Source organism: Papio anubis, chromosome 8, assembly GCF_008728515.1.
Source record: "Papio anubis isolate 15944 chromosome 8, Panubis1.0, whole genome shotgun sequence".
In the NCBI taxonomy this organism is placed as follows: Eukaryota; Metazoa; Chordata; class Mammalia; order Primates; family Cercopithecidae; genus Papio; species Papio anubis.
Window position 1 is genome coordinate 125329676 of NC_044983.1, and position 6650 is coordinate 125336325.

Below are 6650 nucleotides of genomic sequence, written 5' to 3' on the forward strand. Positions count from 1 at the left end.
TCAAAGTATGGTCTACAATCCAGAGGCATCACACTATGTGCAAAAGTGTTCAAAATGCAGCATCTCGGCCCGCCCCAGTCCCTGCTCAGAACCTCCAAGGCAATCCCTATGTGATGCACAGCACACTCAAGTTTGGAAAGTTATCCTCCAACTCCTCCCTCCCTTGCTTCTACCACCTAGAAGCCTCCAGAACTGTGGGCCTTAGTAGGTCTCACTAAAACACAGCCCATCATTAACCAAAGGAGATCTGCCTTAAGAACCTTCTAGAAGCCCGCCACTGACTCTCACAAGCAGAATATGAAATGTGTGCTCCCCGGGGGGACTCCTGGCACACATTGATCACTGGCCCTCTCCAACCCTCAAGGAAGCCCAAGCAGCTTTCAAGAATGCTGAGGTGGCCAGGCGCAGTGGCTCACACCTGTAATCCCAGTACATTGGGAGGCTGAGGCGAGTGGATCACCTGAGATCAGGAGTTCGAGACCAGCCTGGCCAATATGGAGAAACACTGTCTCTAACACGGTGAAACCCCATCTCTATTAAAAAAAAAAAAAAAATGAGCCGGGCGCGGTGGCGGGCACCTGTAGTCCCAGCTACTCGGGAGACTGAGGCAGGAGAATCGCGTGAACCCAGGAGGCGGAGCTTGCAGTGAGCCAAGATTGTGCCACTGCACTCCAGCCTGGGCGACAGAACGAGACTCCATCTCAAAAATTAAAATTAAAATTAAAAAAAATTAAAAAAAAAAAGAACGCTGAGGCCTGGCAGAGTCAGACAGACTGGCTGCCCACTCACCAGCATGGGTCTCATGTCCACGCTCAGAAAGCTCTCTTCCCTCATTTCTCTACTCTTGACATTTATTCAGCTTGTAAAGAAAAGGATCCTTTCCAAAACACGTCTTCAGTTTCTTAATAAACCCCGCAATTCCTTTAATGATTTCAGATTATCTTAAATATTTATAAAAATCACTCTCAGCAACACTTCTTTAAGCAAACCTCCTCATCAACTTCGATTATTTATATATTTATGAACATGATGTTCAAGGAGCAGATGGCAGCTAGTAAGTCCTCCAAAAGAAGGAAAAAAAAAAATCAATGGGACAGAATGTAAGCTCCACGACTCGCCCATTTACTCTTCTCGACAAGCTCTGGTACAATTATCTTTCCATTCAGCAGAAGCACCACACAAAAGTCCACAATTGGTTTAAAATAGCACACTTGGACTTCATAAAGCTTGGAGGTTCCAACTTTAATCTAGGAATGACCTGCCAGCCAAAGGCTCTATTCCCAAAGGAAACTGAAGCTCTGTCCGGGGACGGCAAGACGATGGATGTGGGGACAGATGATGGGACCAGGGGAGGGACAGAAAGAGCACCAGGGGCCGAGGGAAGAAACAGACACTGCTGAGCACCTACTAGGTGCCATGCTCTCTGCTGGGCACTGTCCATACAACCTCTGGGTTGATCTTCACAACAACACTTCCAGGTGGCGACTGTTAGTCCTCATTTGAAAGATGAAGAGAAAGACAAAGAGAAAGGAAGTCGCTTGGCCAAGGCCACAGAGCTAGTGAGTGGCAGAGCCAGGATGTGAACACAGGCTGCAGGGCCCCCAAACCTTCACTGCCTCTAGAAGGAGAAAAGGAGGAGAGGAAAAAAAATTGCTCTTAACCTCGTGCATCCTAGGCCTTTCTTTCAGCCTGGGGCGGCCAATCACCTGTTTTAAGACTATCAAAGACTTAATTGCCAAAGTTCTACTGAAGCAAAAGGACCTGGTCCATTTGAGAGCCCAGAGAAGGAAAGTCTCAACCGAATGCAGGAAGAAGTCGATGCAAAGGTTATGAGAAGATAGGAAATGAGTGTCACAGACACATAAAGAGGGGACTTTACAAGAGAGACAGAAAAACAGGGATGGGGGACAGCCCTTACCCTGAGAAATGAATGAAAAACAAGATCAGAAGGAGTCTGTCTTCAACAGGCCTTTATCAAGTATCCCCTTTAGGGAAGAGAAAAAAAAAAATCAACCCTTCACTCCTCCCACCCGAATTTCTTTCTTTCAAGAAGCTCCAATTCGGCCGGGCGCGGTGGCTCAAGCCTGTAATCCCAGCACTTTGGGAGGCCGAGACGGGTGGATCACGAGGTCAGGAGATGGAGACCATCCTGGCTAACACGGTGAAACCCCGTCTCTACTAAAAATACGAAAAAACTAGCCGGGCGAGGTGGCGGGCGCCTGTAGTCCCAGCTACTCGGGAGGCTGAGGCAGGAGAATGGCGTGAACCCGGGAGGCGGAGCTTGCAGTGAGCTGAGATCCGGCCACTGCACTCCAGCCTGGGCGGCAGAGCGAGACTCCGTCTCAAAAAAAAAAAAAAAAAAAAAGAAGAAGCTCCAATTCAAGCTAAAACAGAGAGATGAATCTGGCCTTTGAGATGCCCATACGCTTGCTGAGGAAACAGTGATTATTACTGTTGTTAACAAAAATCATGGATGGGGACCACTATTATGCAATGGGAACAGGGGCCTACGCTAAGGGCTTCGCTTACCTTACTGCCAGGAGCAACACAACCCCATGACATATGTGTCCGTTTTACAGATGAGAACACTGAGGCTCCAAGAAGGGAACAAACCTGGTTCCATGCACACGAGCAGTGAGAAAGAAAACCGAGGTATGAATTTGGATCTTACTCTCTTACTCAGGAGCCCTGGGAAACCGATGGGGATTCTTTCGCCTGTTTAGAGATGAGGAAAAGAGGGTGCCGAGAGTATAGTGACCTCTCGAAGGCTGCACGGCCAAGAGATAGTGAAAATTCAGATTAAAATGAATTTTCCTTTACAATGCTCAGTGGTGGATGATTTTGCTGAAGACAGCCAAGTCCCAGACCGCCAAAGCCACATGAATGGTGGTCTCTTCAATTAACGAGATGGCAGTAATGCTGAGCACGGGTGAGGCCACAACCTCCTGGCACCGGCATCCCTCGGGCATCCTTCCTGTGCTTCCTGTGCATGGGTCTCTGGATCCTGATAGAAGAGCTGTCAGGGACCAGGATTCCACACAGGGAGGAACCACAGGAGAACCATTTCAAGGTCAACTGCAGGCCAGTGTGCTGACCTTGAGATGGAAAAAGAATGTCCATCCTCAAAGAGCAAAGGGGAACCCATCATTCTTCTGCTCATTCTGTCAAAGACACATACCGTTTCCTGCATGTGCCAGGCAGCAAGTCAGGTGCCAGAGGAAGCACAAAGATCACTCAGGGTCTGCAAGAAGAAATGTGAGCTCTGCAGGCCGAAGACTTAGGTGAGGACCCTCAATCTGCCCCTTCCTGACTGAAGGTCTTGGGTCAAGTCCTGCACTCTCTCTAAGTCTCAGGAAAATGAGAACCCTAGCTCTCCTTTACAGGTAACCCTGACCACTCCACAGTTCAGTCATTAAAAATGAACCTGGGCCGGGCACACTGGCTCACGCCTGTAATCCCAGCACTTTGGGAGGCTAAGGCAGGGAGGATCCCTTGAGCCCAGGAGTTTGGGCAACACAGGGAGACCCCGTCTCTACAAAACATTAAAAAATTAGTTGGGCATGGTGGCGCACACCTGTGGTCGCAGCTACTTGGGAGGCTGAGGTAGGAGGATGGCTTGAGCCTGAGAGGTCAAGGGTGCAGTAAGACATGATCACACCACCTCACGACTTCAACCTCAACAATACCGTGAGACCCTTTCTCCAAAACACAAACAAAATGAGTCTGCACAGGCTCAAACTGCAAGACGTTGCTATTGTCTCTTAAAAATAATAGTAGCACTTACAGGGCTCGGGAGTTGGGGGACCCACATAGCTAAGGATCCTAAGAGAGGTACACAGAAGACTTTGGGAGCTGAGAAAGGAGAAGGGGTGGCTGTCAGAGAGAGCAAAATTACTTGAAAATATCCCAAAGTGAAGGGTAGAAACATATATCGGCCTTTATTTGAAAACCATTTCCAAGTCTCCCTGTGCTAGAACCCACGGCAGCCTCCTGCATCACACACTCTGCCCTTCTCCGTGCTGTGAGCCCAACAAGGATCTAGAGTGCAAATTCCAACGTGTCTCCCCAGGAAGAAAACTCAAGCCAGCTGACCACTTCTGCATGCCGACCAAGGTAGAAAAGCCACCTCTTCCGGGCTTCCCCCACATTACAGGAACCCCAGGCCTGGGAAACCATCCCAGCCGTCAGCCCTGGCTCAGCCTTGGCTGCTGGCCTCAGTCAGTCATCTGGCAGTGGCAATCAAAATGATGCCTTCTTTTTATTTTTCCCCCAGTGCAATCTTCCAAGAATGGGAGAATCTCAAAGTCAGAGTTTAAGCCCTTTTTCACAAGGGAGTCAATATATTTTCACAAGATGGTCTTCCTCAGAGAGGGGAGGAGTCCATCCAACTCCCATGGCAAAACTGCTCCCTGGGGATGGTGGATGGAAGTTACAGGGCAAGGAAGCCAAAATGTGGAAGCACACTGGCTCACCTCTCAAAATCCACCACCCACCCGTTCATCTCACAATTATCCATGGGGTGCTTCCCACGTGCTCCAAGGCACCCTTTCTAGGTGCTGGGGATGCAGAAATTCAAGGTGACTGGCAATGACACTTTCTATCACTGCGCCCCCTCCAGGCCAGGAAATCTACGCTGGTTTTCTCAAGGCCCTACTCGCAGCAGCCCATTTTACAGACGGGACCCTCAGAGAGGGTAAGCGACTTGCCCAAGGTCACACAGCTAGTAAACGGCAGGGCCAGGAATTAAATATGGGTGCAAAGTGCACGTGACACTCCTCCGCAGCCCCAGCTTCCCACTCTATCCCTCCGCACCCCTCCACCTCACGCAGCAGGGTGGGTAGCAAAAACACACCCCAAGAAGCTCCAGCATGGGAAGACCTCCTTCCTTCCACCCCGACACAGGACACACGTTTCAAAGGGCACACAGGTTTCTCCCACCCCCAGTGTATGTGTACACAGCCCCACGAAAGCCCTGCAGGCTGCAAGGGTACCCACCCGTTAACACTGAACTTCCATTTAAAAAGAAAGATGATGAAAAGATAAAAGACGAAGAGGAAGTGCTCTTTAAACATAGGCGGGTGGCCACCCCAGGAGGAAGTCTTGAGGCCAATGGAGATTTTGTTCACCCCCTCTAGTTCCTCAAATCGAATGCCACTGGCCTTCCAAGCCCCTGATGGGTGGTGGCCGGGGGCCAGCGCTGCTGCCTGGGTCAGTCCCCGCGCCGACACCTGGCTCGCAGGAAGGGTCTGCCCAGGACCAGCCACCCCGACCTGAGCGCCCCCTGCCTCGAGGCGCACCAGGCGCCGGCCCCGCAGCTGGGTGAACCCGGGCGGCGGCCCCGCTGCCGCTCCTCTCGCGTCCGCCCGCCACCCCCCGCGCACTCAAGAAGCCTCCCCCGGGACCCCCGCGCCCGCCGGCCCGGACGCCCCCACCCCGGCGGCGCCCCCTGTCCACCCGCCGCAGCGCCCGGCCCGGCGGCCCGGATTGCACCCCAGCCTCTCCCTGCACCCATCACGCGCGCGCCCCGCACCCCGCGCCCTCTCCAGGAGCAAATCGGCTCCAGGGGCGCGCGCGCGGGCTGGCCGGGCGGCGGCGCCTTCAGAGCCCCGCCACGTACCTGGCGGCCCGGGCGGACGAGGGGAGCGCGGCGCGGGAGCGCAGGAGACTCGGAGCCTCCGGTGCCGCCGCCGCCGTTTCCGGGTTGGCGGGGCTCACGTCACCGCCACAGGTTTGCGAGCTGCCCCCGCCGCGGCGGCAGCAGCAGCAGCAGCGGCCCGGGCGAGTGCCAGGCGAGAAATAACTATAAAAGGAAGAGGCGCGGCGAAGAGGAAGAGGAAGCGCTGTTTACCTTCGAGAAGCCGAGCCGCCGGCGCTCGCACAAAAGGAGGACGCTCGCCTCGCGACGCGCCTCCCCCCGCGCCCAGTCCCCGCCGCATCGCGGGGCCCCGGCGTCAGCGCGCGCCGCGCCCCGGGACCGCCCTGCGCCGGCCCCCACCCCAGAACCCCGCGCCCGCCTGGCCCATGTCCTCCCGAGCCGGGGCGCCACGGGCCCGGGATGGTGGTGACCTTGGGCAAGTCACCGCGGGGCGCGCTGCGGTTGGGGGTCATTGCCCTCATTGTGCGAGGAGGAAACCCGGCCCTCAGAGGGGCAGGGGTGGCCCCCAAGGTCACGGCCTGTCAGGCAGGGCTTGGGCTCGAGTCCCGGTCTCCAGACCTTCGGACCGGCCAGGTTCCTGGCCCTGGGTCGCTTCCCCCTCACCTGGACTTCAGGAATGGTGACAGTCCCTGGCTGGCTCACCTCGCAGGGGGGTCAGTAAGAGGAATGTTGTCCACGCACCCATTCAGCCCTCCCGCAGATACTCACTGGGCCTACTAAGTGCCCGGGCTGCTCTAGGCCCTGGAGCTGCAGATGCGAACCAAGACAAAATCCCTGCCCGGGAGGGGCAGCAGGGATAGGCCGTAAATATCTGATGGGTCTGATGGTGCTAAGTGCTATGCCAGAGGAAAAATAAAGCGGGGTGAGGGGAGGGTGTGGGCTGTCAGTGCTACCCTAAGCGGTTCTCCAAGGACTTTAAATTTAGTACAGAAATTCCCACATAAAAAGCTCCTCACCGTAATTCCAGTTTCAGGTGTTATGGGAGACCTCATCT

General features: G+C 54.3%; 1 protein-coding gene across 15 annotated transcripts in view; it reads right to left on the reverse strand.

Annotated features, from left to right (window-relative positions):
• FAM49B (family with sequence similarity 49 member B) overlaps positions 1-5934 on the reverse strand; it is a 172462-nt gene extending 166528 nt beyond the window's left edge. For 5 of the 15 annotated variants that reach the window (XM_021942615.2, XM_031669740.1, XM_017962301.2 and 2 more), the window contains exon 1: positions 5618-5804. The gene's annotated coding sequence lies outside the window, so the exon portion shown is untranslated. Of the gene's footprint in view, positions 1-5617 lie in introns of all 15 variants that reach the window. The other 10 variants (XM_021942621.1, XM_021942622.1, XM_017962310.1 and 7 more) reach the window with 7 other exon arrangements.
• Between the last annotated feature and the right edge of the window lie 716 nt (positions 5935-6650).